The 26781-nt window shown below is 43.1% G+C and overlaps 1 protein-coding gene, 1 long non-coding RNA gene and 1 pseudogene across 6 annotated transcripts in view; 2 read left to right on the top strand and 1 right to left on the bottom strand.

Moving 5' to 3' along the window:
- The window catches only part of ZFYVE9 (zinc finger FYVE-type containing 9), a 179112-nt gene extending 155601 nt beyond the window's left edge, over nucleotides 1-23511 (bottom strand). For 3 of the 5 annotated variants that reach the window (XM_058655022.1, XM_058655034.1, XM_058655042.1), the window contains exon 1: nucleotides 23169-23455. The gene's annotated coding sequence lies outside the window, so the exon portion shown is untranslated. Of the gene's footprint in view, nucleotides 1-23168 lie in introns of all 5 variants that reach the window. The other 2 variants (XM_004588672.4, XM_004588673.4) reach the window with 1 other exon arrangement.
- On the top strand, nucleotides 12674-12742 carry LOC131479700 (U2 spliceosomal RNA; annotated as a pseudogene).
- A 154-nt stretch (nucleotides 23512-23665) lies between the features above and the next one.
- LOC131478008 (uncharacterized) lies at nucleotides 23666-26309 on the top strand. The gene is made up of 3 exons (XR_009244241.1): nucleotides 23666-23794; nucleotides 25283-25408; nucleotides 26155-26309. It is a non-coding gene; the product is annotated as an uncharacterized LOC131478008 (long non-coding RNA).
- The last annotated feature ends 472 nt before the right edge of the window (nucleotides 26310-26781 follow it).

The raw sequence follows: 26781 nt of genomic DNA, 5'->3' as shown, positions 1-26781 counted from the left end.
CTCGGCCCTTGAACAAATATCTTTTTAATATTCTGTGTGACAAAATGAGAAGCACAAATAAAACACTTTTGCTACACAGCAAAATGTGATGGTGATCTTAAGAAAGCACTTGCAAAACATATAATCCGAGCCATTTTTTTTAAGATTTATTTATTTTTATTACAAAGTCAGATATACAGAGAGGAGGAGAAACAGAGAAGATGATCTTCCATCCGATGATTCACTTCCCAAGTGACCACAATGGCCGGTGCTGCGCTGATCCAAAGCCAGGAGCCAGGAACCTCCTCCAGGTCTCCCACACAGGTGCAGGGTCCCAAGGCTTTGGGCCGTCCTCAACTGCTTTCCCAGGTCACAAGCAGGGAGCTGGATGGGAAGTGGAGCTGCTGGGATTAGAACCGGCGCTCACATGGGATCCCGGGGTGTTCAAGGCAAGGACTTTAGCCGCTAGGCGACTGTGCTGGGCCCCATTTTTTCCTCCTTTTAATCTTTCTTTTGATATCTTTTTTAAATTTATTTTTTATTGGAAAATCAGATTTACAGAGAGAAGGAGGCACAGAGAGAAAGATCTTCCATCTGCTGGTTCACTCCCCAAGTGCCCCACGGCCAGAACTGAACTGATCTAAAATCCAAAGCCAGGAGCTTCTCCCAGGTCTCCCACGTAAGTGCAGAATCCCAAGGCCCTGGGCCATCCTCTATTGCTTTATCCAGGACACAAGCAGGGATCTGGATGGGAAGTAGAATATCCAGGACACAAACCAGCACCCATATGGGATCCTGGCACATGTATGATGAAGATTTAGCCAGTAGGCTATCATGCTGGCCCCATTTTTTCCTCTTAACCATCAGTATTTCAAACAGGCAGTTAGAATGCAAGCAGAAAAGGGGAATTCAAAGACAAGGAGCCAGGTAAAATATACACTGTGCTTCCAACCCTTCAATAACTGACAGCATAACCTACAAGACAATCAAGACTGCTATTACATGCCTGCTGCTTCTATACCTGTTTCTTCAACAATTCTTAAAATCTCAACCACTTTGCTATGTTTTATGAATTGTGATAATCATTAGCTAGTCTTAAAATTATCCATTGGAAGATTCCAGAGTTGTGGACCAACCCAGGACTATTAGTAGCAGAATCTCAACAGCAGCAATAGAAAAGCACATTCTCTGATCAAGGTCAGTCGACAGAATAGTGCAGATAACTTGCCCTGTTGTATCTCATTCACCCATTCTCAATAGTAACTCTGGATTATCTAACTCAGTTATATTTTCCACCACATTTCAACGGACTTACATTGATTTTTTTTGTTTGTTTGTCTGCTTGTTTTGGTGGAAAGGCAGATTTAGAGAGAGAAGGAGAGATAGGAAAATATTTTATCTGCTGGTTCACTCCCCCGCAAGTGACCACAATGGCTGGAGCTGAGTTGTTTCGAAGCCAGGAGCCTCCTCTGTTTATTTCTGACAATAATTCTTCCAATGTTTCACCTTAAGTCTGATTTTGGCTTTTTATATTTAGATAACTAAAAACAAGGAGGGACTAGTAGCTCCTAACATGAAGAGGCCAATAATTTCTTTACATGTGATTGTTTAATACTGTCTTCGTCTTATTTTTTGTAGTTTTTTGGTAAAATGCACATGGCATAAAATTACCACTTCAACTGTTTTTGAGTCCATGGGTCAGCAGTTTTAAGTACATGTACACAGCTGTGCAACCATCACCTCTATCCATTGACAGAGTTTTCTCAGCTTCCCAAATTATGCACACAATAAAAACTAACACTTCCTCTCCCCAACTCAGCATTCTATTTTTGTCTCTAGGAACTTGAAAACCATACTATTTCATTGGTTAGAAATCACAAGTCTTGAAAGAGCACCTTGCAAAGCATTAGCAGATAAAAGGCAAAAGCAAGCTCTTGGTACTCACAAAGTACCAATCATTTATATAATCTACACACATCTCCGTATAGTTTATGTAAATTCTTTTACATAAGCTGTTTGGTGAAGCAGCTTAAATCACAAGCTAAGCCCGGCGGTGTGGCCTAGTGGCTAAAGTCCTCGCCTTGAACGCCCCGGGATCCCATATGGGCGTCGGTTCTAATCCCCGCAGCTCCACTTCCCATCCAGCTCCCTGCTTGTGGCCTGGGAAAGCAGTCGAGGATGGCCCAATGCATTGGGACCCTGCACCTGTGTGGGAGACCCGGAAGAGGTTCCTGGTTCCTGGCTTCGGATCGGTGCATACCGGCCCGTTGCGGCTCACTTGGGGAGTGAATCATCGGATGCAAGATCTTCTTCTGTGTCTCTCCTCCTCTGTATATCTGACTTTGTAATAAAAAAATAAATCTTTAAAAAAAAAAAAATCACAAGCTAAGACACCTATACTGCTTATTGGAGTGTTTAACTCAATTCCCAACTATTCTACTTCTGAACCAGTTTAAGACACATCTTAGGAGACAGCAGATGATGGCCCAAGTTCTTAGGTCCCTGCCACCCATAGGGAACAGCTGGATGGAGTTTCAGGCATCTGGCTCTGACCTGGCCCAATCCTGGCTTTTTTTTTTTTTTTTAAGATTTATTTAGTTTATTGGAAAGACAGATATACAGAGAAGAGGAGAGACAGAGAGGGAGATCTTCTGTCTGATGATTCACTCCCCAAGTGCCACAACGGCCGGTGCTGCATCGATCCAAAGCTAGGAGCCAGGAACTTCTTTCCAAGTTTCCCACGCGGGTGCAGGGTCCCAAGCAAGGCCTTGGGGTGTCCTCAACTGCTTTCCCAGGCCACAAGCAGGGAGCTGGATGGGAAGTGGAGCTGCCGGGATTAGAACCGGCACCCATATGGGATCCCGGCACATTCAAGGTGAGGACTTTAACCACTACGCTATTGTGCCAGGCCCCCAACCCTGGCTTTCATGGGCATCTACAAAAAGAACCAATGGATTGTCTCTGTCTATCTCTCCGTCTCTACATTTTAAATAAGATGACAAGAAAAGCCAGTTTTGTAGTGCAGCTAGTTAAATCTATGTTTGCAATACCAGCATCCCATATATCAGAGTGCTGGTTGCTCCACTTCCAATTCAGCTTCCTATTAACACCCTTAGGAAGGCAGGAGATCATGGTCCAAGTACTTGGGCCCCTGCCACTATGGCAGGATATCAAGATGGAGTTCCTGGCACCCAGCTTTAGCCTGGACCAGATCTGACTATTGCAGCCATTTGAACAGTTACCCAACAAACAGATCTGTCTTGCCTTTTCTCTGCTGTTCTAGCTTTCCAATAAAAATACTCCCTTTTTAAAACAAAAACAAAAAATACAACTTTTTAAATTTTAAAAAAGTAATCTCTAGATTACTTATATACCTAATACAATGCAAATTTAATCATAAGCAGTGGCATACTGCATTATTTAGGGAATAATGACTAGAAAAAATCTGCATTTTCAGCACAGTGTTTTTTGATCTGTGGCTGGTTGAATCTACATATATGTGAAGCCATGAATAAGCAGGACTTGCTGTAGTCAGGACTCAGCTGTTTCAGTGAAGCTTTTAAAATATATTTATTTATTTATTCATTTATTTATTTATTATGTGAAAAGCAGAGTGACTGAAAGAGGAAAATACACAGAGACAAGAAAATCTTCCTCTACCTCATTTCCCAGATGCCCACAACAACCAGAGCAAGGTCAAGCAAAAGCCAGGACCCACAAACTCCATTCAGGTCTCCCCTACTGGGTGGCAGGAACCCAACTACTTGAGACATCATCAACTGTCTCCCAGACACACTGGCAGGACGCTGGATCGGAAGTGTGGAGTAGCTGAGATCTGAACTCATCCCAAGTGGTCACTTAACCTGGTACACCACAATGCTGGTCCCAAAAGTTCAAAAGTCAAGGTCATGCCAGCAAATCCTTTCCAGAGCAAAAGAAAAACTGCTATAACTTACATCCTCCACTGGAAAAAAAATATCTGGTTGACTTTTTCAATTCTGGTGGCACTACATTCTATACTGCAGCCCAAAATACAGCCTGATATGAAAGGCCCCCAGGTTTTGAGTGGGAAAACAATCTTGCAGCACATCCATCTGTCCAGCAAACAGTCCCTATCCTCCTATGCAGCTGGAGGTACAAATAACAGGAAAAGGTAGCATAGTTTCTAGTGAACCTGAACAAGTATGCAAGCCCCTGGATTCTGCAGGAAAACTATACTATCAGAAAAATAGAAGAAAAATAGCTCCTAGATGCTGATAAGAGAATACTTGGTCTTGAGGTATCACGTGTCCAGAACTTCCCACAATGAGCTCAGTTTACCGGGACTCACTAAGTCATGAAACCAAGTAAGCTCAGCAGCAACGCACTATAAGAAGAAAACAGTACATCAAGGATGTAACTGAAACAGAAGCAAAGTGTGTAAGTAGTCTGTGTAAGTAGGCAGCAAAGATATCCCTGATATCCATCACAGCTGAAATGATGTCAACAGACTTCCTTCTCAAATCACATCTACATACGTTTGGCGGGGGGCGGGGGGTGTTCTATAAGACCAAAACGAGGAGGAGGAAAACAACTTGGCTTATAAATATCTCAGCTCAGTCTGTGAAAGCTTCATTATAGCCACACTCAAAGGTCACCTTGGCAGTAGAAAGAGAAAATTTTCCTAACAGAGATTCACGTGGCACACTTGTTTACGAACTTTCTGTGGAAAGAAAGTTATATAGGATGAAACCAAAGACAGATTTATTAGCAATGCTAAACGGACATGGCCAATTGGTCAGAGGCTTTTAAGGAAAAAGGTTTTAAGACAGAGGCAAGAAGTGTAGATGGAAACAAATCAAAGAACCTACAGGAGTGGGTGCAAAGCACAAAAATCTTTTTTTTTTACCAAGTATAGTTTTATTGTGCAGGAAGTAGATTTTATGACTTACGCCTGACTGAGTTGATAAAGGACTTCACAAACTTCACGCCATACTTGTGGTCGGGTTTGTGAATGCGGCCAAGCAGGACCAAGTGCTGATCCAAAAGGCGGCTGGCCCAAAAATATTCATTTCATGTGTTAATGCACATGAGAAAGCATTCAACACAAAATACAGGATGACCAGTTCAGTACACAAAATGTCTCAACTAAGAGACATCGAGCCACCCCAGAACTAGTGTAATAGGAACCTGAATGAGAGGTCACCAGGGCAGGAACAGAGATGAAGGCATGCAAACAGAATCCAACCAAAGGAACCACTCACAGTGCAAGATTTGTGGCAGTGGGCCCATAACCATGAGATCCAACACCTTGGCCGAAACAGGTCTATACAGAGCCCTGGGATGACTTGAAAATACAGCTGACTCACACCACCTCAGGAAAGAATAGTATGCTATCCTCAAGTAGGGATATGCACCGATTTGCAACTTTGTTCCTAGCAGAAAGACATGGCTCTGAGAACCAAGAAGTAGAAAGAAAAATGTCCTCACTTTGCATCCTTCCCAATGATCCACTGGCAGACTTTGTACTTTCCATCTCTGCAAAGCAGAGCTCTACAGAGTTAAGGTCCTGGTACTAACGAGGGGGGCACACCTTTGTCAGGAGACACATTAAGAATCATAATGAACTGGAAGTTACAGCTATTATATAGGCAATTGAGATTCTCTGTGTCCAAGAATCAGGAGGCAGGAAGAAGAATTGTCATCTTGTCAGGGCTAATTGGTCCCTATCTTCAGGAAAAAGTAGAGCTGCTATTACAAATGAGAGCAAGTAGGAATATGGTGTAGAACTAAGCTGATTCACAGGGTACCACCCCTTCCCAACTAGGACTGTAAATGAACAGATGTAAACTCTAGCCAGACATTCAGTTCTGATTTCTCAGAAGGGTACGGGACTTCACACTAAAAATGCAACCTGGGCCCGGCGCGATGGCATAAAGGTTAAGGTCCTCGCTGGGATCCCATATGGGAGCTGGTTCTAATCCCGGCAGCCACACTTCCCATCCAGCTCCCTGCCTGTGGCCTGGGAATGCAGTCCAGGACGGCCCAAAGCATTGGGACCCTGCACCCGCGTGGGAGACCCGGAAGAGGCTCCTGGCTTCGGACTGGCTCAGCTCCAGCCATTGCGGCTCACTTGGGGAGTGAATCATCGGACAGAAGATCTTCCTCTCTGTCTCTGCTCTCTGTATATCCACCTTTCCAATAAAAATAAATAAATCTTAAAAAAAAAAAAAGAAATGCAACCAACATGAGAAAAAGTGAACATAATTTAGACTGGACAGTGGAGACAAGTAAACAGTAAGAACTACTGTGACCCTGAGACTAGCTACAGGTGGGGTTGAAGCCTGTATCACTAAGTTCCATTTCCCATTAGGAAGAGACACAAAAGATCCATGCAGAAGCTACTCTAAGTGTTGAGAAAGAGACCTATACAACACAAGAAAGTGATTACCAATCACTTGGATTTCCCTTCAAAAAAGAATTGCCACAGCCCGGCACGGTAGCCTAATGGCTAAAGTCCTCACCTTGCACTCACCAGGATCCCATACGGGACCTGGCTCTAGTCCCAATGGCTCTGCTTCCCATCCAGCTCCCTGACTGTGGCCTGGGAAGGCAGTCAAGGACAGCCCAAAGCCTTGGGTTCCTGTACCCACATGGGAGACCCAGAAGAAGCTCCTGGCTACTGGCTTTGGATCAGCAAAGCTCTGGCCACTGCTTGGGGAGTGAATCAGTGGATGGAAGACCTTCCTCTCTGTCTCTCCTCTTCTCTATATACCTGTCTTTCCAATAAAAATAAATAAATCTAAAAAAGAAAGAAAAAGAAAAAAGACTTGCCAGAACATACCTTTGGCCTGACAAGATGCTGACTGGAACACCAACATCACATACTGGAGTGCCTGAGTCTGAGTACTAGGTCTGCTACTGCTTCTAGCTTCCGCTAATAATATACCCTAATAGGGAGCAGGGGATGGTTTAAGTACTTGGTTCATTTCCACCCTCTGGAAACTTGAATGGAGTTCCTGGTTTCCAGCTTCAGTCTGGCCCAGCCCCAGCTGTCGAGGATACTTAGGAATGAACTAGCAAATGACAGATTTCCTGTTTTTCTCCTCCACTCAAATAAATAAATTTGGGTGCAATTTAAAAAAAAAAAGATTCCTATTGAGAGGTAAGCAGAATGGTTAGCCATTAGCCTGCAGCTGTAGGTTGCTCAGAATTCATCTTAGCATTTCAGTGGAGGCCATACTCTACACAGATAGTTCCTAGCCAGTGATTATCATGGTATACATACTAAAATCTAGCTATTTATACCCAAAGGAGGTTTGTATGATGGAGTTCTCTGTTAAGATATCCGAAATATTTTCAGATCTGCTTCCTCTCATTTTCCTGACACAGCCATTCCACTTGGCACACCCAGAAAGTTTCTGCACTACTAATTCATCTGTGTCTGCTTCCCAGGGGATCAGAACCAATACACTACATACTCAGATCTTTCCGTGTAACACTTAACTCATTTTTAAATGTATTTATTTATTTTATGATACAGTTTCATAGGCTCTGAGATTTCCTCTCCATCTTCCCCAATTTCGTTCTCCCCATTGATTTCCCATTCAAAAACAGTCATACGCCCACCGTTCTGCTGTTTAAGTGAATCCTGACATATGGCAGAGTCCAGCATCCTACTGTCAAGATACACTGCAGGCCCAGCAGGTAGCTAGCAGCTAAACTCCTCGCCTTACACATGTCGGCACCCCATATGGGCACTGGTTCTAATCCCAGCAGCCCTGCTTCCCATACAGCTCCCTGTTTGTGGCCTGGGAAAGCAGTTGAGGGCAGCCCAAAGCCTTGGGATCCTGCACCCACGTGGAAGACCTGGAAGAAGCTCTAACTCCTGGCTTTGGATCAGCCTAGCTCCGGCCATTGTGGCCTCTTGGGGAGTCAACCAGCAGATAGAAGATCTTCCTCTCTGTCTCTCCTCCTCTCTGTAGTTTCCAAAACAAATTTTCCAAAACAAAAATATACATTTAACAGATCCATTAGGAATCCATCTTCGATTTTGAAGCACAGATGCCTACTGCTTTGCATCTTCATATCTCGATATGACAGTTTCTATATTTCTTTTTAAAAAAGATTATTTATTTGAAAAGCAGAATTACAGAAAAACAAAGAGAGACAGAGAAGGATGGATCATCCACCTACTAGTTCATTCCCCAAACAGTCACAACAGTCAAGGCTGGGCCAGGCTGAAGCAAGGAGTTGCATCTGATTCTCCCACAGGGGTGCAGATTTGTGGACTAGGGCCAATTCTGCCACTTTCCCAAGTACATTGGCAGGAAACTGGATTGGAAATAAAGCAGCTGGGATATGAACCAGTGTCTGTAAGGGATGGCAAAAATGTAGGCAGTGGCTTAACCTGATATATCACAACACCAGTCCCAATCCACTATTCTTTGGTTATCATTTTACACGTGAGAAAACTAGGGTACAGAATTAACTTGTCCAATATCACACTATAAAAGCAATAGGAGGTAAAATCTGAATTTAAACAGTCTGAGTCAAGAGCCTGAGTTTTTAACCATTATGCTGTGGGAAGTGGGATACTATTTTATCAACTTTATCTAGTAAAATGAGCATAGGTATTTGTTCTATATAATTTTACCAAATAATGAAAGAACAGATACTAGAGAAAAGAAGATTCAGGGCTAAACACAGAGAACCTTCTGGAGCTGGCACTGCAGCACAATGAAAACAATGCTAGTATTCCATATCAGAGCACCACTTGGAGTTCGGGCTATTCTGCCACTGACCCAGCTTCCAGCTACTGCACCTAGGAAAGCAACAGAAGATGGCCCAAGTGCTTGGTCCCTGCTGAGAGACCAGCAGGAGTTCCTGGCTCTCGGCTTAGGTAGGCCCAGACCAGGTTTTACAGCCATTTGGGGAATGAACCAAGGAATAGAAGATCTTCCTCCTTCTCTGCCATTCCACCTTTCAAATAAAAATTTTTTAAAAAGAAAAAAACACCTTTATAATAATAATTAGCAGTAGACAACAACAAAATTAGCTCCGTAGTAATAACCAAGGTCTACGACCTGAGAACTCAGTCTTGGATAATGTAAGGATGAGGCTCCATAAAATCAGATAAAAACTGGGCCCGGGCAATAGCGTAGCAGTTAAGGCCCATGTCTTGAACACATCACAATCTCATATGGGCGCTGGTTCTAATCCCAGCAGCCCTGCTTCCCATCCAGCTCCCTGCCTGAGGTCTGGGAATGCAGTCCAGGACGGCCCAAGACTTTGGGACCCTGCACCCGCATGGGAGACCTGGAGCAAGTTCCTGGCTCCTGGCTTTGGACTGGCTCAACTTCAGCCATTGCAGCCACTTGGGGAGTGAACTATCGGACAGAAGATCTTCCTCTCTGTCTCTCCTCTCTGTATATCTGCCTTTCCAATCAAAAATAAATAAATCTTTCTAAAAAAATCAGATAGAAACTGACCTAGGTTAACAAAAGGTGTATTACCAAGTAATATATAGGGAGGAAACATTTCATAGCTATGTAAGTCTGAGTAATATTAGATGAAAGACTAAAATTAGATATATTTGCTTATTTTTACTCCTCAGTCTTTTTTTTTTTAATTAATTTTATTTTTGTTGGAAAGTCAGATATACAGAGAGAGGAGAGACAAACAGGAAGAACTTCTGTCCAGTGATTCTCTCTCCAAGTGAACACAATGGCTGGAGCTGAGCTGATCTGAAGCCAGGAGCCAGAGCCTCTTCAGGTCTTCCACACAAGTGCAGGATCCCAAGGCTTTGGACCATCCTCGACTGCTTCCCAGGCCACAAACAGGGAGCTGGATGGGAAGCAGACCCACTGGGATTAGAACCAGCACCCATATGGGATCCTGGCGTGTGCAAGGCAAGAACTTTAGCCATTAGGCTACTGCGCCGGGCCCTACTCCTCAGTCTTTAAAAATATTAATGTGGCACAGCGAGTTAAGCCACCATTTATGACACTAACACCATTTGTGACGCTAGTGTCAGTTCATGTCCTGGCTGCTCCGTTTCCCATCTAGCTCCCTGCTTAAGTGCCTGGAAAAGTAGCATAAAGTGGTCCAAGTACTTGGTCCCCTGTTATCCATGTAGAAGATCCAGACAGAGTTCCTGGCTCCAGTCTTCAGCCTGGCCCAGCTCCAGCTTTTGAGTACATGCGAGGGTGTGAATCAGGGAATGGAAGATCTCTATCTCTATGACTCTACCTTTCAAATAAAACATCTTTTTAAAAAAATTAATGTGTATTTGCAAATCTACTTGGGTAGATAAAATACACTAAAAACTCAGGCTCAGTTGAACTTACTTAACCTGGCGTGTTGTGACATAGTAGATAAAGCTTCAACCTGTGGTGCCAGCATTCCATATAGGCACCAGATCAATGTTCCACTTCAGATCCATCTCCCTGCTCACACCCTGGGGAAAGCAGTGAAAGATAGCCCAAGTGTTTGGGTCCCTGTTACCCATATGGCACATTGAGATGAAGCTCCTGACTCCATCCTGGCCCAGCCATGGCCACTATAGCTACTGTGCAAGTTAAACAGTAGACAGATGTCTCAATCTCAATCAATCAATCAATCAATCAATCTCTTCAGTGGGAAGATCTGTTAAAAATCTCTCTTTCAAATAAATAATAATTGAAAAAAGAAAAAGGAAATTATAAAAAAGCAAATCAGGGGCTGGTGCTGTGGCACAGTAGGTAAAGCCACCACCTACAATGCCAGCAGCCCATATGGGTGGCTGGAGACCCAGCTGCTCCCTTTCCAATTTAGAAGATGGCACAAGTACTGGGGTCCTGCCACCACACGGAAGCTTCTGACTTGTGCTTTCAGCTGAGCACAGCCCCAGCCTTTGAAATCTTTTAGCAAGTGAACCAGTAAGTGGAAAATCTCTCTCCCTCTGTAACTCTGCCTTTCAGCAAAAAAAATCTTTTCCGAAAATAAAAAACAAAAACTTATTTTAATAAAAAAAAATTCTTTCATTCTTCCTAGATACTTTAGAAATCCTTGTCTAGGGTGACCTATTTCCAAAGTAGAGATTCACTGATCCAAGAATTCCAGAAGAAACGAACAAGAAAAAGGCAGTTATTTTCTAACTGGTTAATAGTTTCCCAGCTAGTCAAAACACCACCCGTCTATCCTGTTATCAATCTTGGTACCTCCAATACCTTGAGGGTGGAAAGGCTTTGTGAAAATTTCATCATCAAATGCATTTATTCCTTTTTAAAAACATAATATGCCTTCATTTGTTTCATAAACAATCTCTTTGAAGATTTACTATAATTGGCCCACATTTTAATTGGTGAATTCTCACATCACGAGAAGTATGAAAGCTTTAATTATTTATAAGTGTGCTATAGATGATCTGGTTATTTTCATATAAAACAGCTCCAGATGCACTTTTTTCAAACATACATAAGCTATCAAAAGAAAAGCCAGAGGGCCCGGCGGCGAGGCCTAGTGGCTAAAGTCCTCGCCTTGAACGCCCCGGGATCCCATATGGGTGCCGGTTCTAATCCCGGAAGCTCCACTTCCCATCCAGCTCCCTGTTTGTGGCCTGGGAAAGCAGTTGAGGACGGCCCAATGCATTGGGACCCTGCACCCGCGTGGGAGACCCAGGAGAGGTTCCTGGTTCCCGGCTTCGGATTGGCGCAGCATTGGTCGTTGCGGCTCACTTGGGGAGTGAATCATCGGACGGAAGATCTTCCTGTCTCTCCTCCTCTCTGTATATCTGACTTTGCTATAAAAATAAATAAATCTTAAAAAAAAAAAAAAAAGAAAAGCCAGAGAAGACTGACATCTCAACCACAAACTAAGTTCCAGCATTTTTATTCAGCAGTATGTTCTCTACAGTGATTCCAAGGAAAATTATAAAGAAATTACAATCCTTTGATCTTGGCTCCTCTATCTTTCTCAGCCAGCAGAAGGTTGCCCACCACTCTCCACTTCTTAGTTCACCACCATCGCCTGGGTTATTTATCTGTCACCTCACATTTCCATGCAGTTCTCCTTTAGGAATATTAAATAGAGTATTAAATATAAAAGGGACCTTACCATCTAGTCTACTACCAATTTTCAGGTCAGAAAACCTAAGTCCAAACCAGTTACCATGGTTTTCTAATCACAGCAAACCAGACATTTATCTGGTTTTAGTATTAAAATTATTAAGTATTAAAATTAAAATTATTAAGTATTAAAATATTAAAAACTACCAGTATCTGAAAGCTGAAATTTCCAAAATATATGCCACATGCCAGTAATACACTTCAAAGGCAAATATTCACCGAAGTCAGTCAACTAAATTTGTGCTCTCCTGATATTAACATTGTGGAAGCACAATAGGAGGTTCAGAAGATATGAAGAGGTGGGGGTGGCATTGTGGCACAGGAGGTTAAGGAGTTACTACAACACTGGCATCACCAAATGGATACCAGTTCAAGTCCTGGCTGTTCCACTTACCACCAGCTTCCTACTAATGTGCCTGAAAAGCAGTGGAAGATGGTCCAAGTGCTTGGGCCCATGCACTCATATGGACAGATAAAGTGCCAGGTTCCTGGCTTCGACCTGGCCCAAGTCACAGCTATTGTGGTCATTTGGGGAGTGAGCCAACCAACAAAAACTCTCTTTCTCTCTCTCTCTCTGTAACTCTGCCTTTCAAATAAATAATTTTTTTATCGTTTCTCGGCCTTTTGGCTAAGATCAAGTGTAATATCAAATAAATAATTTTTTAAAAAAAACAAAAAGGAAAAAAGAGCATATAGACTTGGTAAATAGAGATACTTGGGTTTAAACCATGGATGTATACACCAGCTTAGAAAAATCAATAAAGCTTTTTCAAGCTTCAGTTGCCTCAGCAATAAAACATGTGAATGTTACAAAGTCACTATAAGTATTAGAAATGGCATACATGAAACACCAAGCAGAAAGATAGCACACTACTATACTACTGGTAAAGTTTTTCTACCACATAAACAAGCAATGCAAGGGAAAAGAAACTAAGGAAAACTTCATTAAAGAGGAATTGTGAACAGCTGTAAAAACCAAAGTGAGAAATGATCATTGTGAACAAAACCACAAAGAGCCAAAAGCCCATTAAAGAATCCCAAACTCAAGTGTTTCAGGCATTGAGTAGGAATTTCCAAGAGTGACTTCAAAATAACCTCAAAAATAATTTACTTCAGCTACTAAGCAGGGAGAGGGCAGCTGTTAGAGCAGTTAAGATGTTGTTTAGGATGCAAGGTTCAGCTATGCTGCCAATACATTTCTAACTAATGCCCACCCTGACACAGATCAAGTAATGACTGAAGCACTTGGGTCCCTGCCACCCATGTGGGAGACCCACACTGTTCAGGGTTCCCTGTTTAGGCTGGGCCAAGTCCCAGTTGTAGTGGGAATTTGGGGAGTAGATCAATAGACAGAAATCTCTTCCTCTCACCATTTTTCATATACAATGAGAAAAAAATTTTAAACTATGGACAGTTATTACAATCACCAGAATCACAAAAAGTTCCACAGAATCTATCTAGACCTTTTCTCGCAATTTTCTGAAACTGGCCAAGCATTTTATTTCCATGGTATTTAGGGATATTTTTTCTATTGAAAATGAAAACTAGATTACAATTTACGTAAATCCTGACCCAATATCTTCACAAAATTTTAATACTGCTTGCTCATTTTTTTAAAATTTTTCTTTATTTAAATGGCAGAGAGAGAGAGCACAGAGAAAGCTTTCCCAACTGCTGACCAGTCTCCCAGATGTCCACAATAGCTAGGCTAGACCAGACCAAAGCTCCAAGTCTCCCACATGGGTGATGCGGACAAAACAACTTGAGCGTGCTCTGCTGCTTTCCAAGGTATGCATTACAGAGCAAGGGCGAGATTCAACTTGAAATACTCCAAAATGGGATGTAGGTATTTCAGGCAACATCTTAACTGCCATGCCTAACTCACCCCTCAACGTCTCTTAATAGGATGTTAAGGCAGACTCCCCAATTCTGTAAAATAATAATAAATACATGTACTGTTCAGTCTTTCCTCATTTTAACAAGAGATAAAATGTCCAAACCTTAACCATGAAATGTCAGCAAGGAATCAACCCAGATTACAAACAGAAACACATATCTCTTCATTAATTCTACAGAAAAGGTTCTAGAGCTGCCATTTTTAAAACTTCCTATGTAAACTATGGCATTCCAAGCAACTAAAACATACCAGGCAAAAGTTACAGCACAATTCAAAGTAAACATTATATCCTCTAAAGTGATCTTAATTAAATGGGGAAATAACATGGGTGACCCACTGTAGGCATGATGAAGGCCAAAACTCATACTTTGTTTACTCAAACAATGGTTCCCTACAGTATTTCCTATCCAGCTTGAAAAACTTTCAAAACATTCAAAAGTCACTATTAATGGGCTTTGAATGTCCTACCTCTTAGGAAACCTCTTAGGAAAGTTTTAATACCTTGAATCAGGAACAAAAAAAACAGGATAATATCCTACATGTAAGAAAAAAATATTTTTTTTTAAAAAAAAGAACAGCTAAACTGTACTTATTTAAAATTATGTATCATTGATAATATAATAACAACCCTTAAAATCTGTGAGACCTGAGTGTTTAGGGAGGTTTGTATGCATCTGGAATTTAAAAAAAAATTAGAAACATTTTAGTAGAATTAAAGAAAAACTAAACCTAGGGCTTAAAACTACCTTTCGTTAAGAAATATTCTTGACAGTCTTTTCTATAGTTCAAGGTCCCAAACCACCATTCACATCATTTGTAAGGTTAACCACCAATGTGGTTAACCAGTTCCACCCACAGAATTCACTGTTAACTAAACAGGAAACCAGAAGGTTCACAGCTTATCATCAAAGAATCTAGTCATTCTTCGGCAAGTAAAAGCCTCAACCCTTTGCCTAATGACTATAAATAAAACCATGAACTTCAAATATTGCCTTATCACACCACATCACATTCACCTGGCTGTTTATAATCAAAAAGTAAGTGTTGATGAGGGTGTAAAGGAACTGAATCCCTCATATACTGCTGGCAATAATGTAAAAAATGTAACTTCTTTGTAAAACTGTATGGCAGGGCCTCAAAATGATAAATATAAGGTTACCATTTGACCAGTGATTTCATCCATACTCCTAAGAAAAATGACAATACAATATTTCCTATAAGAATGTTCATAGCAACATTATTGCTAACAGCCAACATGTAGAAACAACCCAAAATGTGTTATATCTGCATAATGCAAAGAAATGCAGACCTGGGGCCCAGCACAGTAGCCTAGTGATGTCCTTGCCTTGCAACCCCCAAGATCCCATATGGGCACTGGTTCGTATCCACTCCAACTGTCGTAGCCTCTTGGGGAGTCAATCAGCAGACAGAAAATATTCCTCTCTCCTCCTCTCTGTATATCTGACTTTCCAATGAAAATACATAAATCTTAAAAAAAAAAAAAGTGAAAACCTGATTCACATCCAGGTTCTGGAACAGAAAAAAAAAAAAAAAAAAGACTGATACAGGATACTGAATCCTGAAAACATTGTGCTAGATGAAAGACACAAGTCATGTTTATATGATTCCACTCACATGAAATGTCCATCACAGACAAACCAAGAGGCCAAAAAGTATATTAATGGATGATTAGGGTAGGACAATTAGGAGAATACTGGAAGAACTAATTGGTACAGATTTCTTTTTGGAATAATGAAAATGTTCTAAAATTAGATAGTAGTGATATTTCTGCCATTCTGAGAACTGGCTAAAAGCCACTGAAATATAAAACACATTTGGGATGCCTACATTTCATATCAGCATGCCTGGATGCAGGTTACAATTCCACTTCCAATTTTGGTTTCAGTGATGTCTCAAGCAGTTGATCCTTGGACTTCTGTGGGAGACCTAAACTATGATTTTAACTTAGGGCTTCAGCCTGGCCCATCCCCAGCTGTTGAGAACATCTGGGAAGTGAACCAGCAGAGGATCTCTCTTTCCATCTCCCTTTCACTCCATCTTCAAGACAAATGATAAAGTTATTATAAAAATTAAAACCTTACTTAATAAACTAAATTTAAACAGTTGTACTCATTTCATGTTAAACCCTCCTTATAGTTCATATGATACATTATAGTGCCACAAGAACTCAGAATGAATATGTACATATTCTCCCTAACTAATGAAAAAACTCTAGATGCATGTTACCATATCCTTAAGCCTTATTTCCTAAGGTCCCTTGCTTGAATATTAATACAAGGCCACTTAGGTTGAATTTAATTTTTAAAAATCTAGGGTATAGATTTACTATTCTATTTTTTAATGCAACAGAACTAACATCATGAACATGACTATAAACTTAAAGTTATATTATAAATAGAAACAGGAATGAATGTTTGGCCTAGAGGTTAAGACGCAGATTGGAATACCCAGAGCACAGATTAGAGGGCCTAGGTTCCATCCTGACTCAGCTCCAGACTCCGGCTTCCTACTGTTGCAATCCTGAGAGGTGGCAGGGGATGATTCCAGTTGAGTCCCTGCCACCCACACGGGAGATAAGTTTCTGGCTCACAGCTTCGGCCTTGCCCAGACCCAACAATTACAGACTTCTGGGGAGTGAACTCAGTGAATGAGAACTTCAGGAAATCCTTCTGTAGGTCTCCCTTTGTCTGCCTTTCAAGTCAATAAATAAGCAAATAGAATTTTTAAACATTTCAGAAGTGCTATTTAATTTTTAAAATATTAAACATTTTATAGTATTTTCAAATTATTTTATTAAATGAATTTACTATGACCAAGTATAAGGCACTTTCTAACTAGACAATTGAAACACTAATTTTACTGATTGTTTGGTTCATCCTTAATTTAGCACTCTGTAACACTTCGAAATTGATCATGTTAATTTTATTCCTTAGTAGTAAACAGTATAAAATAATGAATGACCTTTCAAGCTCTTTTAAAATTCAGTGCAAATAAATACATTTTCCACTTTCACGGTAACACTGATTTTTTTTTTAAAGATTTATTCATTTTATTACAGCCAGATATACACAGAGGAGGAGAGACACAGAGGAAGATCTTCTGTCCAATGATTCACTCCCCAAGTGAGCCGCAACAGGCCAGTGCGCGCCAATCCGATGCCGGGAACCAGGAACCTCTTCCAGGTCTCCCACACGGGTGCAGTGTCCCAATGCATTGGGCCATCCTCAACTGCTTTCCCAGGCCACAAGCAGGGAGTTGGATGGGAAGTGGAGCTGCCGGGATTAGAACCGGCGCCCATATGGGATCCTGGGGCTTTCAAGGTGAGGACTTTAGCCGCTAGGCCACACCGCCGGGCCCAGGTAACACTGATTTTTACCAGGACTCATGGAACTGAACTGCAGCTCTGATTTGCATATTCTAATATTTAATCCCCCACAATCTTTTTTTTTAATTTTGTGTTACAATTATGTAGGGTCTGAGATTTCCCCCCTAAATTCTCACCCCCCGAATGATTTTCCCCATATTATTACAATAGTACAGTCCTTCATAACAAGTTGTAATTCCATCAGTCTGTTATTTAAGCGTGCCTCGACACCGTCAGTACAGACAATGTCAGACAGTCCAGTATCCCATTGACCAGATATGTCCAACAGTTTCACTGGCAGTCCATCTTTGATTTGGAAGTAGGGATGCATATTGAATTGCATCTTCACATCTGGATATGGTAATCTCTACACAATAATCTTATAACATAGTATCAACTTCATTTTATGAAGCAATAAACTAAGGCATAAAGGAGATAAGAAACTAGTCCATGGGCCCAGCGGCTAGAGTCCTCGCCTTGAACGCACCGGGATCCCATATGGACGCCGGTTCTAATCCCAGCAGCTCCACTTCCCATCCAGCTGCCTGCTTGTGGCCTGGGAAAGCAGTCGAGGACGGCCCAATGCTTTGGGACCCTGCACCCGCGTGGGAGACCTGGAGGAGGTTCCTGGTTCCCGGCATCAGATCAGCGCACCGGCCCGTTGCAGCTCACTTGGGGAGTGAATCATTGGACGGAAGATCTTTCTCTGTCTCTCCTCCTCTCTGTATATCTGACTTTGTAATAAAAATAAATCTTTAAAAAAAAAAAAAAAAGAAACTAGTCCAAGGTCATATGGCTTATGAGTCTGGCACTTTGGGGCCGGCATGTATCTTAACAATAAAGCTGTCGCCTGTGGCATGGATATCCCAAATGGGCAACCCAGCTGTTTCACTTCTAATCCAGCTCCCTGCTAATGGCATGGAAAAAGCAAAAGATTGCCCAAGTTGCCACCAACGTGGGAGATATGGATAGGCTCCTGGCTTCAGCCTGGCCTAGCACTGGCTATTCCAGTCACCTGGGGAGTGAACCAGTATATGAAAGATCTCTCAATCAATCAATCAATTAATCTCTCTCTTTCCCTCTAGCTCTCTCTTTCCACCCCTACCTGTCTGTAACTAACCTTCAAATAAATTTTAAAAACTTTACAAAAACAAGAACTGGAACCTGTATCTGACAGGATATAAAGTCTATTTCTAAGCTACCATAATAGTAAGGAAAAGTCTGTTTTAAAAACTCCTCAGTTCTTAGGTAATTTTAGTAAATTGCTATCATTTTTTTAAAACTAAGAACTACTGATACTCAATACCTACAATTAGACATTTCAAATGTGGCCACATCAGCCAGTCAGGCCAGAAGCTTGCAGCGGGCCAGAAGCCAGAAGCTTGGAGCGTCTACTGGCTCTCCCAAGTGGGTGCAGAGGTCGAAGGATTGAGCTGTCTTGTGCTGCTTTCCCAAGCACAGTACCAGGGAGCTTGATCCGAAATGGAGCAGACAGGTCTTGAACCAGTGCCCATAAGGGGATGCTGGTACCATTGTGGAGGCTTAACCAATTAACGCCATGGTGCTGGCCGGCCCTTATATCTTTCAAATGAATAAAATAAATCTCTAAAAAAAGTAAAAATTAAGGCATTCTAAAAGATTTGTTTGCTTTAAAAAATAAGTAAAGCTATTCACAATACTTCATCTTCATTTTAGTTTTCCCCAACAGGAAAAATGGAAATGAGCATTAATGAGTATCTATACGACAAATACTGTGCTAATTGTTTTTGATTACTCTTATCTCAGGAACCTGTTCTATTTCCCTGGGAGGAGAACACAAACTCAGAATCTCAATGTCATGCTGCTCTATGAGATACAGCAAGCATTCCTGCCCATATCTGAGTACACACTGCATCACATCATGCAGCTAACAACCCTAAAAGACACACACAGCAGCCCATTAGGAACACAAGCACGTAAGCTAAAATAAGCGCAATTATCTGTTAACCAAGTTTTGTTTCTTGTAACCAGTCTATGGCCAACACGTAACAGGTTCTGAGTTTCCTGAATGGGATGAACAGTGGTAGCATAGCAACAGAAGGAGGAAGGGGATCACCCCTGCTCGCTGCCTCTCCAAAGGAGTAAATAGAAAACTCCTTATACAATTAGTTCCTCCTAGAAAACACAGGATCAGGAATTAAAATAGAAAACAACACCCACATCCAAAAATTATTATCTATGTTCTTAAAAAGATACAGGATGATACATAGAAGCCTTAAACAGAGATCTAGCCGGTTCCACTCAACTGCAGTATTTGTCTGACCCTGCCCTGGAACAGTTAATTTTACCTGCCCTGCTTCCACAATTAGCTAATTGCTCGTAAAGTCCTTCCTGATATTCTGTCTCCCAGAACACCTCAGACAAGCACTAATAGCTGAAATTTTATAAAAATCTTCACAGGGGGTCTGGCATAGTAGCCTAGTGGCTAAAGTCCTCACCTTGCACATACTGGGATCCCATATGGGCGCCAGTTCTAGTCCCAGTGGCCTCGCTTCCCATCCAGATCCCTGCTTGGGGCCTGGGAAAAGGAGTACAGGACAGCCCAAAGCCTTGGGACCCTGCACCCGCGTGGGAGACCCAGAAGAGGTTCCAGGTTCCCGGCTTAGAATCAGCACAGCTCCAGCTGTTGCGACCACTTGGGGAGTGAATCACTGGACAGAAGATCTTCCTCTCTGTCTCTCCTCTCTGTATATCTGACTTTCCAACAAAAATAAATCTCTAAAAAAAATCTTTCACAGATCACAATACATTTTTAAAACGTAAAGGTCTTCCAGTGTATGTAAAATAACTTCCTGGATTTTACAGTCATGGACGTTGAGGTCCATTAAACCCAACTGGCTTTTAATCCTTTAACACTGCAGACATCACAGTAGGCACACATAAATGTTGGTAACTGTTGCTCAAAACACCCTTTTTCTTTCTAACATTATAACACCAATTATCTGTTGCTATGAGAAATATTGCCACTTAAGACCGAGAGCTGTGCTAGGAAACACATACTCATCTCTTAAAGTTAGCTAAAGTTACTATATCAGTGTTCTCGAAACTACTGGACCAAAGAATTCAAAACTTGATAAAAATGAAGATCTGTAGGCCATCACCATCCTTAGAATTCTGATTCAAGGGCCTGGAATGGCAGTCTAACGGCTAAATTCTCGCCTTCCAAGTGCTGGGATCCCTTATAGGTGCGGGCTGGTGTCCCATCTGCTTCATTTCCTTTCCAGCTCCCTGCTTGTGGCCTGGGAAAGCAGTAGAGGATGTGGCCCAAGGCCTTGGGACCCTGCACCCATGTGGGAGACCCAGAAGAAGCTCCTGGCTCCTGGCTTCTGATCAGCTCTGGTCATTGTGGACACCTGGGGAGTTGAACCAGTGAATGGAAGATCTTAGTCTCACCTCCTCTCTGTAGATTTGACTTTTCAATAAAAATAAATAAATCTTCAAAAAGAAACAAAAAAGAATTCTATTCAAAGGGCCTAGAATCTACAGATTTTTTTAAAACATACCCTTAAAAATATTATTTGAGAGGCAGATTCAGACAGCCAAACAGAGCGCTCCTATCAACTGACTCACTCCTTAAATGTCCTTAACAGGAAGGATGCCTGACCCCAATTTAGTCCTCCCACATAGACGACAGTGCCCAAATACCACAGCCATCACCGACTGCTTCTCTAGTGCACATCCAAAGCCAGAGCCATCACAGACTGCTTTGCAGGTGTACATCCAAAGCCAGAGCCATCACAGACTGCTTTGCAGGTGTACATCCAAAAGCCAGAACTCAAGCTCAGGCACTGAGGCAGGGAATGTGGACATCAAGTGAAAGCTTTACCGTCTTCACCATGAAGTTCCAACACCTGCCCTAGAATCTGTTCACTGTAACAAGCATTCTCAAGACTCTAAAGTTAGTATGTTTAGGGACATATGGAGAACTGAATTCCAATTTTAAAGAACTAAATAAATCTAACCCAAAAATGCTAATAAATAAAAGGAGAAACCACACAAAATCTGACAGAAAAAACACAAGGCTACAGCACAGCAGGTCCTCAAAAACCTCCCTGAGGTGAAGTAAGGAACCTTTCAGGTAATTACAAATATTATCACGTTTTAATAATCAAATTCTACTGTGATTCTCGCATGACTGTGCAATCTTCAAAGGACAGTCAGGAATTCTAAACCTAGTACACTGAAATAACAATTGAAGGACTTACCACCCCGAGCAAGTATTTATTCATGTAATTAATTTAGGACAACCATGAAGTCTCTTAAGGCTTCATGGAAATACCTAGCTTCAATTCCCAGACCGGCCACCTGATCCCAGCTTCCTGGTAATACAGCCAGTGACAGCTCAACTAATTCAGTTCCTGACAACCAAATGGGAGACCTGGATTGAGTGACAAGCTTCAGCCCAGCCCCACAGTCCCAGCCATTGGCGACCATGTGGGCAAGTGACTCAATGGAGGGGGTGTGTGGGTGAGTGTGTGCATGTATATACACGCATGCCTCTCAAGTTACCATCAGCATAAGCACATTTTAAACTGACCATCGAGAAGTACTACCTGGAAGACGAAGAGTGATTTCTCCCTAGCTATTAAACACAGACAGCCAACACACTGTCTTTCTATATGTTCTGAATTCCCTATAATAGCTAGTTATTATTTCCCATGATTATAAAAGTTCTGGAAGTACTTTTAGATCTTGTTATCTTAATACACATAATAGGAAAACAAGAATATAAACACTAATTCCATCTATTATAAATCATAAACACCCAAATATCTAACTATGGTATCAAATTGTAATCACAGATTCTTAGATTAATATCAGAACAAATTATTTTACCTTTAAAATTTACAAAAGATCCTAATTCCATCAGGTGCCTGTTATTAGAGAGTTACTACGACTTGAAATCCTCCTGGCACCCATTCTTAGATTTATTTAGGCGGGACCATTGTTGTACTGTGGACAGAGCATTAAAATATTTCCCTGGGGTGGTGGAGGGAGTTAAGGGGGATACCGTTCTTAAAAAAAAAAAAAAAAATGTTTTTTTAACGTGAATGTTTAGTTGGGAAACTTAGCATTGTAAAGCGAGGATGAGTCTTTTCCAATGAAGACTACCCTTAAAGACCAGGTGTAATTCAAGAAAGCAAAGACGAGCTACCAGCAGATGATGAAATTTCACCTCAAATAAGGGCGTAAAAGGTTATTCTCAAGCAAATCGTGTCCGCAAATGACACTCCAAGGCACACTAGGGGCTCTCGGGGCCTCCCCACCGCACTTTCTGCACCCCAATTCTCACCCTGCCCTGGCTCCCTTTCCACCGGGACTCTCAGCAGGACTCGGTGCAGGGCGCAGGGAAGCCGAGGTTGTTTGCAAACAGGCGTCCTCCGCCTCCCTCCGGGATGTACTCGCAGGGCCCGGTGTGGTAAGACGCTGCGCTCCGCCAGCCCCGGCCAAGCCCAAGGGCGCCCGGGCCGCCCCCGCCGCCCCCGCCAGCCCCTCTCTCCGCATACCCGGCCTCGCCGAAACCCAGGCCAGGGCGAGGGCTTCTCGGGAGCGCGGGGCCTAGTCACCCCCCCCCGCCACACACACACACACACACAAGGGCCTCCATCCTCCCGGAAAACGCGAGAAACACGGGTTGAGGCCCCAGAGTTGCGGGGTGGGGGAGGCGGCCGCAACGACAGGACGCCCGGTCCGCCCGGCCTCGAGGCTGCCGCCAGGGCCCCCCGAGAGGCGCCGGGCGGGCGAGCCGGGACCGCGCCGCACCGCACCGCACCGCACTCACCTCGACCAGCGGCCAGCACCGCTTCAGCATGGCCAGCGGGGTCGTCCCCGAGCCCAGAGTCTCCTCCGGAGGGCACCGGCGCGGCCCCGGGAGCCGCTGCGAAGCTTCCCACTCCTGACGGGGCTGTGGTCGCTGCGGTTGTTGTTGCTGCCGCTGTTTACCGCCGAGGCCCAGCTCCCGCTCAGGCGCATCAGCTCCCGGGCCGCTGCCCCCCACGCGGAGCCCCGAGCAGCGCCGCGGAACCGGGCCGGGGCGCCAAGGCTGCGGCGGGACGACGGCCGTGCTGCCGCTGCTTCTGCCGCTGCCGCAGGCTGGGATCCTCCGACGAAGCCTTCGGCGTCGCGGTGGACGCTCCAGCCCTTCGCGCCGCTGGGCCACAGCGCCCCCTGTCCCCCACGTCCGGCTACGGCGTCGGGACTGCGGCGGCCACGCCGGGCACGAGCGGCAGCGAACGCGAGGGAGCGCGGCCTGGGTCCCTGCGCCGCCTGCGGCTTGCGGCCCGCCTCTCACCCCTGACGACGCTTCCTGGCAGCCGGAAGCCCCTCGGTTCCCACAAACCCCTGGCGGTCCCACCACCCCTTTCCCCCCCGGCCGACCCCCGAGCACCGTTTCCTTCTCTCCGGAAGGTACGTGAGTGTTCTGGTCGCTCGGACTCGCACCTGCGAGCAGAGGAAGACTCCGTGTGTCCTGTCTCCTTGGGGCGGGAGAGAGGCAGGGGAGGAGAGGGAGGGCGATTTCTTCTGTTCCCTTCAGTGTGGATGAAAAGAGAGTGACCCCAGAACAGACCTTCTTTTTTTTCTTAAATACACACACACACACATACACACACACACACACAGAGGCACGCATAAATCCGCCCCCAAAAGAGATGAAGCAATTGCCGTTGACCTTAACTTTTTTGAATCAACTGTGCATTACAGAAATTTCCTACAGCTACCAAAACCGCGAATAGTCCCCCATTCCCTCCCCTCCTTCAATAAAATGGGAAAATAATAATAATGCTGAGCAAGAGAAGGGAATAGCCACCGGGTTGTCCTGAAATAAACAACTTAAAAGTAAGAAAAGAACCATTCATTTTTCACTAACCACCCTCCCTTACCTCCCACCCCTCCCAGATCCTGGGTCAGGCTCAGAAGGAAGGAAATTGTGTAGTGGAGCCTAGATTCATTCTCTATGCCGAGAGCCCGTTTTGATCTCACTCAACCTCTAGGGTACCAGCGTCAGAAAAACAAAACAAGGAAAGGATTGCCAGTGGGGAAAGAGAAATTCTCCAAATCCTCTGGTGCCCAAATTTTTTCCAAATACAGAATCTTTTTCCCCCTACTGAGGACTATGCTAGCACAAGCAGGGACCTTGTTGTCAGATCCTGCTACTAGCAATTCCAGTTCTGTCACGTTATGGCTGTATGACCTGGGCAAGTTATGTAACATTTTTGAATGCCAGTTTTCTGTTGCCTGCCTTGCTGTTGCTGAGAATGTTGCAGATAAAAGGACTGACCCATAAAAGTACTCAATATATGTTAGTTCAAATTCTGTGTGGGTTCCAAAACACCCTAATTTTCAGCATTTCTTAAGGTTAAGATTGTATCCATCTCTCTTTTTGTGCATAAATGTCTTCCTATACCAAGACGGATGCAGCAGTCTTCATCATCCCAAATCTGGATGAAATTGCCCTCAATTTGAATGGTTTATATAACATCCCTTCACTGAATAATATTGCACAATCCACTCAGTTGTGTGACTTTTGGTTGCACTGTAGATAATCAGTACAGGAACAGCATTTTTTTTTCTGTATAAAATCATCTTAAGATCACTTTGCCTTAGATTGTAGCCTAATAATACTAAATCATCATGAGGAAATGACATAAGGTCTTTAGGAGACATTCAAATAATAATTGAGCAGCCACTTTAGAGGAAATACATCCTAGCAGCTTTCTTCTCATCAATGAAAACTGTTCCTGTATATTCCTAAGTGTGCCTTTGCCACATACTTCTGAGTCACATCACAAAAAAAAAAAAAAAAAAAAAAAAAATCACCATCCCCGTTTTATAACAAGGGAAACTGGGGCTCAGTGGGAAACTATGATTCATCCTCACAATCACTCTGTGAATTAGGTACTATGCTACCACCATTTGACAAGGGAAGTACATCGACTGACCGACAGAAAAGCTGGATGTGGATGCCTTCAGTGTTGATACCCCAAATACTCCTCTCAGCTCCATAGAGAAAATGCTGTAAAGGTAAGTTCCTGCCACTGAAAATTTCTCATCTTGAGAAATGGGCCCTTTAATTTAAATCAGTCTGGCAACCTAACGTGAGCACAGTGCTTTCTAAGCCTAGCTCACTATCGCTGTACGAAATCTGCATTTGTTTATGAATAACCATGCTACCCAGAATGTCGCTACTACATGGAGATGATTCATTTGTTCCCGGGACTTGTTTCCTACTGCTTCACACTTTCTTCCCTTCTATTCAGATTCAGTTGCTGAAAGAGGCTGCCTTTACCTTCACCACCACCTCCCCTGAGGGAAGTAGTCCAGTGTAAATCCTCTCACCTTCCTTGCTTTCACTCCATCATTTTGGCTTTTCCTGCCCAGTTTGTTCTCTGCTCCTGAATTGTCTCTCAACTTTATATAAAGCTTGCTTGTCTTAATCTGTCTTGGCCTGAAGTCAGCTGATGTGATTGCCCCGTTTTCAATTTTTCATTGGCTTTCACTACTATCTAGTAACTCTGAAATATCTCTTTCTTCCCAACCTGGTAGACCTCCTCACTTTGATTTAGGTACTTCCTATGGAAAGACAACATTCTAAGAAAAGTGTTGTCAAAGTCTAGCAACTCTAGCAAATTTTTCTTTGCTCTTCACAAATTTGATCTTTAAAATTCAACCCCAAAAGATACCTGTTTCCAAGCTTAGTGATATCATTCACTCAGGGGCACAAGCCAAAAGTTCTAAAAGTTCTCCTTAACTCGTATCTCTCTCATCAGCAATTAGGCACGAAGCCACCGCCTGCAATGCCGACATTCCATATGGATGCTGGTTCAAGTCCTGGCTGCTTGCTCCATTTCCAGTCCAGTTTCCTGCTAGTGGTCTGGGAAGGCAGCCAAAAAAAACCCAAGTGTTTGGGGCTCTGCCAACCAAGTGGGAGTGAAATTCCAGGCTCTTAACTTCAGCCCAACCCATTGCAACCATCTAGGGAGTGAACCAGAGGGTAGAAGATATCTGTCTCTCTGTCTCTTCCTCTTTCTTTCTGTAACCCTGCCTTTCAAAGAAGTATTTATTCATTTTTTTCTCTAAATTAATTTTATTTTCTTTTTTTTTTAATTATTTATTATTTAACTTCAGTAATTACATTGTATTATGTGACACAGTTACATAGATACTTGGGTTCTCCCCACCCCTCCCCAAACCCTCCCACCATGGTGGATTCCTCCACCTTGTTGCATAACCACAGCTCAAGTTCAGTTGAGATTTCCCCATTGCAAGCGTATACCAAGCATAGAGTCCAGCATCTTATTGTCCCGTCAAGTTCAACGGCTTCTTAGGTATACCCTCTCTGGTCTGATGACAGAGCCAGCAGAGTATCATCCCAGTCAATTGAAAGCTCCAACATA

Source organism: Ochotona princeps, chromosome 2 (assembly GCF_030435755.1).
Source record: "Ochotona princeps isolate mOchPri1 chromosome 2, mOchPri1.hap1, whole genome shotgun sequence".
In the NCBI taxonomy this organism is placed as follows: domain Eukaryota; kingdom Metazoa; phylum Chordata; class Mammalia; order Lagomorpha; family Ochotonidae; genus Ochotona; species Ochotona princeps.
Note: the sequence above shows the minus strand (reverse complement) of the source record. Positions and strands in the feature narration are given on the sequence as shown.